This window comes from Balaenoptera physalus (genome assembly GCF_965194825.1).
Source record: "Balaenoptera physalus genome assembly, chromosome: 16".
Taxonomy (NCBI): domain Eukaryota; kingdom Metazoa; phylum Chordata; class Mammalia; order Artiodactyla; family Balaenopteridae; genus Balaenoptera; species Balaenoptera physalus.
The window spans coordinates 57,121,757-57,134,570 of record NC_138898.1 but is presented as its reverse complement, the minus strand read 5'-3'; the positions used below and the strand labels follow the sequence as shown (position 1 = coordinate 57,134,570).

At 40.1% G+C, this 12,814-nt stretch overlaps 1 protein-coding gene across 8 annotated transcripts in view; it reads right to left on the bottom strand.

Annotated features, from left to right (window-relative positions):
• RBFOX1 (RNA binding fox-1 homolog 1) overlaps positions 1 to 12,814 on the bottom strand; it is a 2,204,869-nt gene that overhangs the window by 668,916 nt on the left and 1,523,139 nt on the right. The gene's annotated exons all lie outside the window — the stretch shown is intronic.

The window sequence follows — 12,814 nt, the reverse complement described above, 5'->3', positions numbered from 1 at the left end:
CTGGAAGTCTGAATGATTTGTTCTGACCCAGCCCACACAGATCAGATCATCATTTCATGATCTACTTAGAAAAAGACAATGTCAGAGGATGGCTGTAAAGCATATCTGGAGAAGGAGATGCTGGTCGAAAAGAGGTTGGGAGAACCTACAGCATAGCTTGAGCTAATCCCACCTAACAGCACCCAATCCTTCCCACTTCCCATGACTGTCATCACTGACCAGCAACTCCTCAGAAGGACCAACCTATTACAACAGGACACAGCAGGAAAGAGCCTGCCTGGATTCAAATCCCCATCTACCACTTACAATCTATGTGAACTTGGTAAGTTGTTTGAGCTCTTTGGGCTTCGGTTTCTTCCTCTGCAAAGTAGAAATAATGATAGCATCTCTCGACCTCCCAGGATCATCAGAAGAATTAAATGTGATAATATCGTAAAAGTGCTTTGAACCTGGCCTGGCACAGAATGAGGGCTGCATGAATGACTGTTAATTAATACAATAAAATAAATACAAATTAATGCACAGGTCTTGATTTTTAAACCACAAAGACGTGGCCTCTTTTGCCATCAACCCTTTCCTACCCAGAGAAACAAAATGTGTTTTAAATTAAAAGGCAAGCCAATAAATTGACTTGACAGAAAAAAAAAAAAAATACACACACACACAAATATAATAGAAAGGAAGAGCTAAAGGAAGTTGATTTCTCATCTTGGCCGCCCCTGCTCTAACTCACTGTGGCGGAAGGATTTTATTGGCACAGTGTCCTTTGATCAAGAGAGGAGATTTCAAACAGGGTGTCTCCATTCTGGTACAACCTCCATTTCCCTCACAGACCACCAGGCTTCCAGCCACTGGGTTGCAAGGATGTTAATGGACCCTGTCAACTCTTCATGCGGGTTCTCTTCTGCAAATGCATGTAACAATCAAGGATTCTCATGGGGGGAGGGGAGTGTCCTAGGATAAGGATCTATATAGGAAGTCCAACCAGAAATGTGGGCTCGATGGTAATACTTGTGAGTTCTTTCTTTTGCATTCTCCAAAGGCCCATGAAAAGCATTTTCCTCTGGGTCCTGGAAAATTTACCATTTAGTCCTAGATTGTCAGTGGACATGTACTGCAGAACTTAATAATGACGCATGCGTGTAAGGAATCCTTGTAGTACCCACAGTTTATTAAGCCTCAACCCTCCTGGAATGATCACGTGCTTTTCAGCAAGGAATAGAGTTGATGCCCTTAGGCAAACCGTTATAGAAGTTAACTAAATTTGAATTCTCCCAGGGCCTCTTGAATGCATTCTTTTTTTTTTTTTTTCTTAAGAGTTCTCTGAGCTTGTATCAAGTCTAATTGATTTTTAGCACAGGAAACCTTACCTCCCAATATAGCACAGGACCCTTTTTCCTTGTAGCCAATGGCAAAAGACCCATTCATAAATTGTTAAACATGTTCACAGCTAAACGACACGAAAATAGCCCAGGAATAGTTTAATATTCATAATTGGCTTTGATTAAAATACAAACTTTTCACGTGAGCGCCGGGATTATTTTTCATAATGTAGGCAGGTTACCGAGCTGAGTGCCACTTAACTTAGTGTTTAATCAGGAAGAACTACAGTGGCATCAGGCTGATTAGGTTGCCTCAACTGCTGCCTGCTCAATTTTTCCCCATAATTGTGGGATATTTTTTATGGTGACAAGTGCCCAGACGGTAGGATTCCAATATGCTATACATCAGCTTCCCCATTATTGGATTAGCTCGACGTGGCGCTGTTTCTCCAGCACCCTCACTCCCACCATTGATCTCACCATCCCTTCTATTTCACAATTAATGCAAGTCTGCTGGATTGATCCGTCTTCTCACGAGCCTGGGCCGCAGTCAATGTATTCTTCTGGCTGTGTGTGAGTGATCTGCGGAGTTTCTTGCGAGGCCTGTGGACTTGTCACTGGGGCAAGAGATTTTCTCATTTGAAGATGCTCCTGATCCCATCAGGCCACCTTTATGCAGTGTTTTCAAATGACATGTGTATGGATTTAAAAACTAAGAAGAAGAAAGAAAGATAACTAGAATGACATTTCATTGGCGTAGCTGACCGTTGCTGGAATTATTACTTTGTTAACTGAATTCTACTTTCTAAAACTTTACGGTGTCCATGCAAGACCCACAGACGCCTGCTCACCAAAAATATCATCCTCAAGGCAAAGAGGATAAGAAACAGAGTTTGCCAACAAATCATTTCCTCTGGTAACAGCTCTTCCCATGATGGGGAGGATGGATTATTTTCAAGAAACGCTTCCACTTGAGACAAGGAAGTGTGACAGCGGCAGGTGTGGCTGAAAATTGGATGACAAGTTTGCTATTAGCCCAATGGAGCTAATGCTAATTTGAGTAAGGGACACAGAAGCCCAGGGTTATAACTGGTTCCTTTGCTACCCTTCCTGAGATTTGCTGCCATTTCATATGCTTCCCTGGGTACCTACTGTATTAGGAGGCCCTGGCTAGAGATCTTGATCTTGAGATCACATGGAGGTTTTTCCACCTCCCACTCTTATACTTCCTAATTCTGAAGCTTCTCTGGGCATCAGCAAGGCACAAGAGCTGTTGTAAGAACAGGCAGGCTACAGTGGCAGCAGCCCCGCTCCGCCCTCATAATTCCTAAGTACTTTATGTAAAAAAAAAAAAAAAAAATGAGCTGATCTTCTTGGGAATTTACCCTCTATTGCCAAGAGACTGAGCGCAGCAATTATGCAAATTCACATTCAAAAGAAGAGCTTCCAAACAAGAAAGAATATAAGTGTACTAATATATTGAAAGGATGTCTAAATAAATCAGAAGATGGTTAGAGGATGGGACAGTGATTACCTATGTGTAGTCGGCAGAATATGCCCTCCGCAAAGATGCCAATGCTCTAATCCCCAGAACCTATAAATATGATAAGCTACATGGCAAATGGCACTTTCCATATATAATTAAGGTTGTGGACCTAAAAATGGAGAGATTATTCTGGATTTGGTGGGGAGAGCCCAATCTAATCATAAGAGTCTACATAAGGTACTATCCAGAGCCTCAAATGATGCCATCAAGATTTTTCCTTTCTCAATTTCTTAGATTGTGTCTCTGTATATTGGGGGCAGGATGGCCACCACAACGTTAGACTCACTCACCTATAATCAGCCTAACAACCCCATGAGGAAGGATGATTTCTCCATAGAGTTTAATAGCCAAGGCCCACAGGGGACTCTCAGTGGTCCACCTGGAATGTGAGCCCATCTCTGAATAAACTGCTATGCCCAGGGCTTTCAGTCACTCTGAATATCCCCACATGTTCAACCCTGTTCACAAGAACCAAACAGAACTGCTCTTCTCAAAAGACAGGGACTCTCCTATTAGAAGAAGATGAAATGGGTGCTGGATAGACATTAAAAATAAATAAAGATGTTCACTAACTCTCCCAAACTAAGCTACCTACTGGTTCTGGAGAGCTTCCATTAAAAAAAAAAAAAAAAAAAAAATGACTGAGTCCAGGTCAGGGGCAGGAAATGTACAGGTTGATCTGGGAACATCTTGTCATCTCGTAAAGCAAGAAAAGTCTGTGCTCAGACAAGAAGAAACCAGCTGGAAGAAGCTCCCAGTGCTCAACAATAGGGCTTCAGAACGGAACTTAAGAAAAATCATCGGTCACTTCTGGAAGACTCAAGCAAACTAACTCTGTCATTTGAAAAGTGGAAAAATACAAAGAAAGATGCAATGTATCCTACAATTCTTTTGTGAAATGTACTTTGAGATAAGCAAAAACAAACAAGCACAAATTAACAAGAGGAGCCGTCTGTCTGTAGAAGTACCCTACCTGATAAATGGAGAGGAACGATGGCCACAGTTGGCAGAAGGGGCTAAAAATCCCCGAAAAGACTGCCAGCCAGACAGGTCATGCTTCCTGAGGGAAGTACGCAGTAACATTTATGATGTGGTTTTGCTTAAAAAAAAATACCTGAACCTACATCTCATCAAACTTCTGAATCTAACCACCAGTTTGCAGAAAACAGAGGATAGAGAACACAGTGAGCAAAGCCAGATGTGGGGAGGCCCTCAAAGAACAAGGATCCGGTATCCTCCGCAAATAGAGTGCAAGGTTCAAACAACAACAACAACTTAGGGGGGCACCAACAGAGTAAAAGAGACTCCAAAGACAAATGGACTGATTTTAATTTGATCTACGATCAGCCCTCCATCTTAGCCGATGCAGAATCCGAGGATATGGAGGGCGATCATACTACTCCCTTTTATAGAAGGGACATGGGCACCCAAAGTTTGGTACCCCTGGGAGGTCCTGGAACCAGCCCCACGCGGATACCAAGGGATGACTGTGTATCACTCTTACTTTAACATTTGATCAAGAAGCAAAATTAAATATATGGATGACAATCATGTAAACGAACATCGATAGAATATTTGACTATATTAAGGAAGTAATGTTAATTTTTAAGGCCTAATAATGTTAATACAATCTGTTTTTTTTTCCTTAAAAGTCCTCACCTTTTTCATATGCATGCATAAATATTTTAAATGATATGATGTGTGAATAGCTGTTTCTATTAAGGAATTATTGCTAATTTTTAATATGTAATAATGTTAATAATGATATTTTTCCTAAGAAGTCAGCATCTTTTGAACACACATATTCAAATAATATAATAATATATATTATATATATAATTATGTATAATAATACAATGTTTGGGATTGGCTTCAAAATATTCATGGGGTAGAGGGAGGAAGATTAAATACAAAAGGAGCAAGCTTGGCAATGAGTTAATAGTTGCTGAAGCTGGTGATGAGTAGGTATACTATTATATTAATTCTCCCTACTTTTGTTTATATTTGAAATTTTTCATAATCAAAAGAATTTAAAACCACCATTAAAAAAAAAAAAAAGAGGGCTTCCCTGGTGGCGCAGTGGTTGAGAGTCTGCCTGCCAATGCAGGGGACACGGGCTCGAGCCCTGGTCTGGGAAGATCCCACATGCCGCGGAGCAATTGGGCCCGTGAGCCACAACTGCTGAGCCTGCGCATCTGGAGCCTGTGCTCCCCAACAAGAGAGGCCGCGATAGTGAGAGGCCCGCGCACCGCGATGAAGAGTGGTCCCCGCTCGCCACAACTAGAGGAAGCCCTTGCACAGAAACGAAGACCCAACACAGCCAAAAATTAATAATAATAATAATAAATAAATAAATAAATAAAATTAGAAAAAAAAAAAGAGTGAGTTTAGGTATCATCAAATCACTTTGGTCCACTGATGAACTTGGAGTAAAAAACATAGCTTCAGGATTTCTGGGGATCTTGAGGAAAACTCAGGAGCAGTTCCAGAACTGAGACCATAACTAAAATGTCCTTCCCACTTTCACTAGAGAGCCTGATGTGTTAAGTCTTCTGTACAGATAGCCTGTATCCACCCATCAAATGTCCCTCATGACTGGAATAGTCTGAGGGCAAATGACCCAAACTGTGAAAGGGGATTGGCATTTTGAGACACTAAAAGGAAATGTCATTATTCTATCATAACAACATAACCTAAGTTAAACCTCTTCTGGTTCTCCAACACATTCAGCTTCTTCCCACCTGGGCCTTTGCAATTGTCCCCCCCACCCCCACCCCTTTCTGGAACTTTCTGTCTCTCACTCTTCCAGGGTCAGTCCTTTACCATGAGCTCCGACATCACCTCTGCCATGATGCCTTCCTTGACCACCACTGCCATCAACTCCAAATCATACTGTATCTCACTGACTTTACTTTTTCCCCTTCCAATCATTTATCACCATCTAAAACCTCTTATTTATTTCTTGGTTTCATGTTTAAACACTTGATCACAATGACAGCAACTAGTCAGTACTGTTCAACGCTGAATATCCATACCTAGGACAGTTCCTGGAGTCCAGTAGGTAATCAACAAACACTTGAAAATTAAATGCTTAATAGATAGATCTCTACTACTCCACCAAATCTGTTGGTTTAGCTGCTGCCATTTTACACTAAATATTATAGAGTTGGCCAAAAAGTTTCTTTGGGTTTTCCTGTATATGTCATTGAAAAACCCGAACGAACTTTTTGGCCAATCCTATATATCTATATATGTATTTTTTCACCCTAAATCTATGCATTTACTACCAATAGAACAGCATCATTCTTTTTCAGTGATACCTTTTTCCTTTATTTTGCTAAGGCTGATCACTGATAAGTCTAATTGGAACTAATAAGAAACACAATATTAAAATAGATGTAAGAGTTGTTTTTACCTTTTTGTAACAGCTTGCATGAGAGTGCACAGCCTTCAGACAATTAAAAGGATGTTCTGATAATTCTTTCCTGCTATTATTAGCAGACGAGTTATTTGTGCTAAGAGAGCAAGAAACCCTACCTCAGAGAAATAGGGAATTGAATAGTTTGCAGTTGTGAGACAACAAAGTTAGCATTCAATTAAGTTCCATCACAAGATTTATACTAATCATTAACCAAAAGTTGTCTTCTGTTCAGTTTCAGGAAATTGAACAATACCCTGACGAAGAGAAAGAACCTTTAAAAATTAAGCAATAATTATGGTATGTTTGCAAAATGCAGTCTATCTTTTGTATCTTGAATTTCTTGGCTGCATAATTTGCATACACATTAAACTCTGTGGGAAACTGGAAAGCAATTCAGAATTCAACAATTAAAAGATACAAATTAAAATTGTTAGCATTAACTTAAAGTTTATTGCTGGTGCAACGCTCTTGGTTATAACTGAACTCTGATCGAGCAGCCATTTCTCTCTTAGAAGTTCAGCATATTTTCAACTACGGTCCCCAATTGTACCTTTCAGTCATTGGTTTGCTGATGCTCCTTGATATTCATAAATATGCTCTTTTAATAAATATAAACATGTATTTGCTGCAGATCATTCTTTTACATTAGAAAGAGAAGTTGGGTCCAGTCTCTGTGGCATTCAAAAGAACTTTCCATCTCTTCAAACACCTTCAAATTTTGGGCGGGAATGCTCAGATAATTCTTTGTTTAAGCTAATAGTAAGAAAAGATGCCTCTTTACGGATGCGTGAGTTTGAGAGCCAAACACAGTCCACACAACAAAAGGTGTTTCTTGCCTTTTCAATTCTCATAGGCATCTTATTATACATACATGTATATATGAAAATAGATATATATGCATGTATGTATATGTACAAAGCTTTCACTACAAAATAACGAGAACTTTCTAATCTAATTGGATGTAAAGCGCAACTCCATCACCTTTGAACTGTATGATCAAAGATAACACATCTTTGATGTGTTATTTCCTTTCAGCTTCTGTGCCTGGCTCTGCAAAATAGGGATGATAACGAAAATCAACTCATAAGTTTGTTGTGAAGATTGAATGGGAAAAAAATTAAATCCCTCTATCGGACATGTAGAAAGTGCTGGATAAGCGCAAACCATTATTTTTTTATTGTAAGTACTGGGATATGGGGCCCCTGGGATTGAATCCCAGCCTTACCACTTACTAGCTCTGTGACCTTAGACAGGTTAACTTGCCTCTCTGTGCCTCACTGGCCCCATCAGTAAAATGGGGCTATAGTGCCTACATCGTAGGGTTGTTAGGTGATTAATTATTTGTAAAGCACTTACAATAGTAAGTGCTTCCTGGAGTAAGCCCTACATCAGTGTTTGTTAGGTAACAAATCTGCATGGATAGATAGATAGATTAACCGGTATAGATATTATACATCTATCTATTTACACACATACACATACATAGAGAAAGAGAACTGACTTAATATAAAACTGGAAAAATTCCAGTATTTTTCCAATGTTGTTTTAACCTAGAGATGCTGATCATTGTGTTTATTTTCATTGAAAAGCAAGCAGTTGGAGCAAACTTTGTAATATCCAGGGTGCACAGGAAATCAAGAACTATGGTTAATCAGAAGCTGCCATGTACCCTACATGACCAATGCTGAGAGAATTAGGATACAATAAAATGCCCTTGACATTATAACTATTTAATTGAATACACTTGGATCTTTGATGGTCCTTCGACAGGCCCCAGGGCCATCAACATAGGGACCAATTTAAGTCCAGAAGTTTAGATTTTTATGCTATAAATATAGTTCCAATGGGGAAAAGTGGATAGGGGCTAGAAAGTTTCAGATCCACAGGAACTAGGTTATTTTTCCTACATAAGCATTCTAATAGGTTGGAGGTTCATACACAGGAGGATGGAGAAAAGCAGACAGTTATGCATTAAGTTATAAAACCTGACCCAGTCTAAAGTGTGAGCATGTCTAGCTTTTACTTCAAACCTACCTCTTCTGTCTCCACCAGCAAGATTATTTGCTTGGGAATTTTCGAACAACCTTATCAGGCTTATCACACATCACAGTCATAAAGTACAAAACTCCTTCCAAAATCTGCCATATACAAGAATAGAACCACCACCTCCAACACACACACACACACACACACACATATACACAGACATATACACAGACACACACACACACAGACATACACAGACACACATACATATATACACACATATACACAGACACACATACATATACACACACATACATACACAGAGACACACATACATAGACACAGACACACATACATATACACACACAGATGCACATACACACACATACATACACACAGACACACAGGCACACATACAAACACACACATAACATATTCACACACACGGGGCTACTTTTAGATCACAATCACTTTGCAATCAATATAGGTTTAACTAATGCAAATTATATCCTCTAATTAATTGAGCACATTATATCCATTTCCTGTTGGGAAAAGCCACACTGTAGGAGAAAGGACCATAACAGTGAATTGAGATATTAGCCTGTATCACAGAAGTCAGATAACAGACTATGGGTGTTCTGAAATTTTAATTCTCCACTTAGTCACGGAAAGTTTTAGTCACAATTATGTGATACCATATATGTGACATTTATGTGTGTGTGTGTATATATATATATATATATACACACACACACACACACATGAATATATATGTATTATTTATACATGTATTTTTTTTAAAGAATGGCCAATATACACAAATGAACAAAGAAAGTATCAAATTCCCAATCAGGGACATGGACTGATAAAGAGATTCCCAAGTTGACTATGGAATTTTCTTTTGATAACATCTCGTCTTGTGTCTACCATGTAAAATGGATTTTTATCAGGTCTCTGAAAGCAAATGGCTTACATGTAATTTGGCCCATAACATATATAAATGTTTCAAGCATAAAAAATAAATACATATTTCAGAAAGAGCTGAGGAAAATGATAGCTTTAGGACTTTCCGAACAAAACCAGGATCCTTTCTAGTGGAGAGGCGTAAGAGAGATTAAGTGCACGGTATTTTCTTTGAATTACTGATGTAATCAAACACTAGCAGATTCACAACAATGGTCTTCCTTGTGCTGGGGTCGACATCAAATTTTAGTTGGGTTTTGGCTTCTCTTTTTTTTTCCATTTAAAAAAAAGAAAGAAAAAGCAGTCATCTATTGTTTACCTAAAAGATAAGAGAATTTCCTAACAATTCATACCATGCAATTAAAGGGAGGTAACTAGGAGTGGTTTTCAAAATCAGGTGCATAAAGCATTCACCCATCCACCATCCAGTTTTCAAGTTCAATGCTGTGTGTGGGCCAGCACCTGGGCTTTTAAGTGCACTGGAATACAGACACATATGTCTAACCCTGCATTTAAGATGGAGACGGCTTCATTAAACTGGGGGCAGAATTCTATTCCATAAAGCTCTGCTCTCCATAGCTTAACCTTAAAGTGCGAATGCGGTATTTTCCACCTTCTAATTTTGCAGTCTGGAAAGGAACTTCCTGTGGCTCACTGATCTCACCAATACCCCAAGCCCAATTCCCAGACTCCCCTCATGGCGAGCAGATATCATTTCAACAGATGTCAAGAAAAGCGAAAGTGCACTTAGGCCTATTTGTTAAATTCCTGAGGGAGGAGATGGATTGTCGAAATTCAGCCAGTAATTAAACCACATACTTCTTTGCAAGCTGCCTGTCTCCCCTCTTCCCTGCATAATCTCTCTGCCTTCCATCAAATCATTTAGGCACTTATTGGCTCCAATCAATACAATATGAGATACATTAATTTTGTCCCTGAGAGACTTTTCGGGAAAGAGGTGGGATTGCTTCACCAGCATTTTGGAGTGTTCACGCAAGCACACCATCAAACACAGCAATATCGCCTCCGTGCTCTACCCTGACAGATTTATGGTCCCCTGACCCCCACACCCTTGCCCGTGGAACTGGGTTACTGCCAAACACACACAAATTGGATTGGAGCGAGAAACACTGAATATATTACCTAATGCACACAAATGCTAAAGAGTGCAAATCGTGGGGAAGATGTGGCCTGGCTGAGCAGAATTTTAACAATTAAACTTAAATCTTTCCATATAGTCCTGCGCCCTTGTGGCTCGCGGTGTAGAATAAAATTACAAGGAGGAAAAGACCTTTACCAGGTTTCCCAGTGGCAGAGTCTGTTTCTTCCATGCAGTGTGATCCCTTCTCCCACCCCTCACCCCCCCACTCCCTGGTTGATCCCTTGATTTTCAATATATTTAAGAAAAGGCTGGAGGAATTCCCAACAAACAAGAGGAAATGCATTCATTATGGAGAGGCGCTAAGTGAAGGTTTGCCCTATTCACCACTTTATCATAGTACAAATGTGTTATTTTTGTGAACGGGGAAGTCTGGATTCTCAGAAGGATCCTTTGAAAAAAAGACATGGCTCCCAGGAAAGTGTGTATCACTGAGGTCTGTAATTCCAGCACCTTCCTGACAGGCCACCAGACATCTTTCAGGCTTCAATACCACTCAGCCTCCAGTGATTTTATTCGACAAGTGAGACAAAGAAAGGAAAACTGAAGGTACAGTTCAGTCCGTCAATGGACCCTACAGTGGAACCAAAGATGAACGCAGTGGACTAACGAAGGAAATCAGGGAATAACTGTGAGGGCCAGATGACAGCTGCAAAATTAAAATCCATCAGAAATTCAGACAAGAAACACTCCCAGTGTCAGGTTCTCAGCTTTGCATTTAAAGAAAAGAAGTAGTGTATAGCACAGGGAGCTCTACTCAATACTCTGTAATGACCTATATGGGACAAGAATTTAAAAATGAGTGGATATATGTATATGTATAACAGTCACTTTGCTGTACGGCAGAAACTAACACAACATTGTAAGTCAACTGTACACCAATAAAAATTTAAAAAATAAAGAAAGGAAAGAAGTAATTGAGGAAGCAGGATTCTGTGATTTACAAAAAACAAAAAACAAAAACAAAAAAATCACATAATTTTCTCATTAACTACACCCTGCTTGGGCAATGGGCAATGGGCAATGACTCTTTGATGAGATATCAAAAATGTTTCTTCTCTGTTTGAAAGGGAAGGAAACAGGCTTTCTGGTCAATGGTCATCAGTCATGACAGGATACACAATGAAACCCAGATACAAGAGAGTCAGGAAAACTGGCCTCGGGGCTGGTTGCCTGTTTAGACCCGGGTCGTTCAGGAGACCTCACCGGACCCGCCGCCTCGTCTGCAAAATCATTAGCTGGTTTCTGGAGCCCTTTTGCAGCTCCAACAGCATATGGTTCACATTATGTAGCTTTTATCCTTAACTGCCCTCTTTCGTAGTCTTTACGGCAGTCCTCTCTTTGCATTTAACACCACAGAGAAACGCCACGGCTGACTTTTGAAGAGATGGTAAGAAACCACCTCCTGATTAACCTCAGCTTCCTATGGAGTGGAGAAGAAAAGGCAAACACACCTGTTTCCTCTGAGGAAGGGGTGAAATTCTGAACAGCAGAGAAGACAAGCGCTGATGTTTTTTAGAGTTAAGTTTTGCTCTCTGCCAATCGTTATCAAGGGATGGTGGATGGAGGAACAGCATTCAAAACCCTGGGAGTTCTGTTAATAACACAGGTTCTGGGAACCCCACCCTACTGATTGAATCAGAAACTCCGTGAGTGGACCCTAAGACACCGAATCTGGAGCAAAATCCCCAAGTGATGTTTCTGCACATTAATGTTTGAGAAATGGGCAGATCAGGGCTATCAGCTGAGGGGCTAATTTTACAGTTAGAGACGTCCATGTATTTGTGCTAATTATTGTGCCAGCAATTCCCTCTGAGCTCCCCAAGGTACAGAGGGTATCTTGCCCAATGATGTATCCCTAGCATCCTGCCCAGTGTCTGCACTTGCAGGTGCGTGTACCTTCGTAAGCGTTTACTGAATTAAACTGAAGAAATACACATGGCCAAAGCCCACCCTAGGTCTAAGGCATGAAAATATCCGGGCACACAGCCTTGGAAGAGGCAATTTATGAGCACGTCAGTGACTCTCATTCACAATAAATTGGGAGAACCGCCTTTCTCAACTTAGCCATACTCCATGGAAAATGAGAGCCTTATTTTATCAAAAATCATTCCAAGTAGGTATACCGTGGTTTTCCATTTTCAAGGCTCTTTGTTACATATTTTTTCCTGGCTCTTTCCAAGCAGGTTGGACTGGAATTATCCCAAGATGGAAACAGAAGATCAGTCGTCTTCACTGACTTGTCCAAGGTCACACCCACTACCATGTGATGTTATTTTGACGTGGTGAGCCTGGACAATGTTTATGGGACAGAATGTGCCCTTTCTGTAAATTTACCATCAGAATAATGAAAAGGCAAGGCCAGGGAATCCAAAATCGAGAGTTCCAATATGATTCATTTATTCAATAAATGTTTG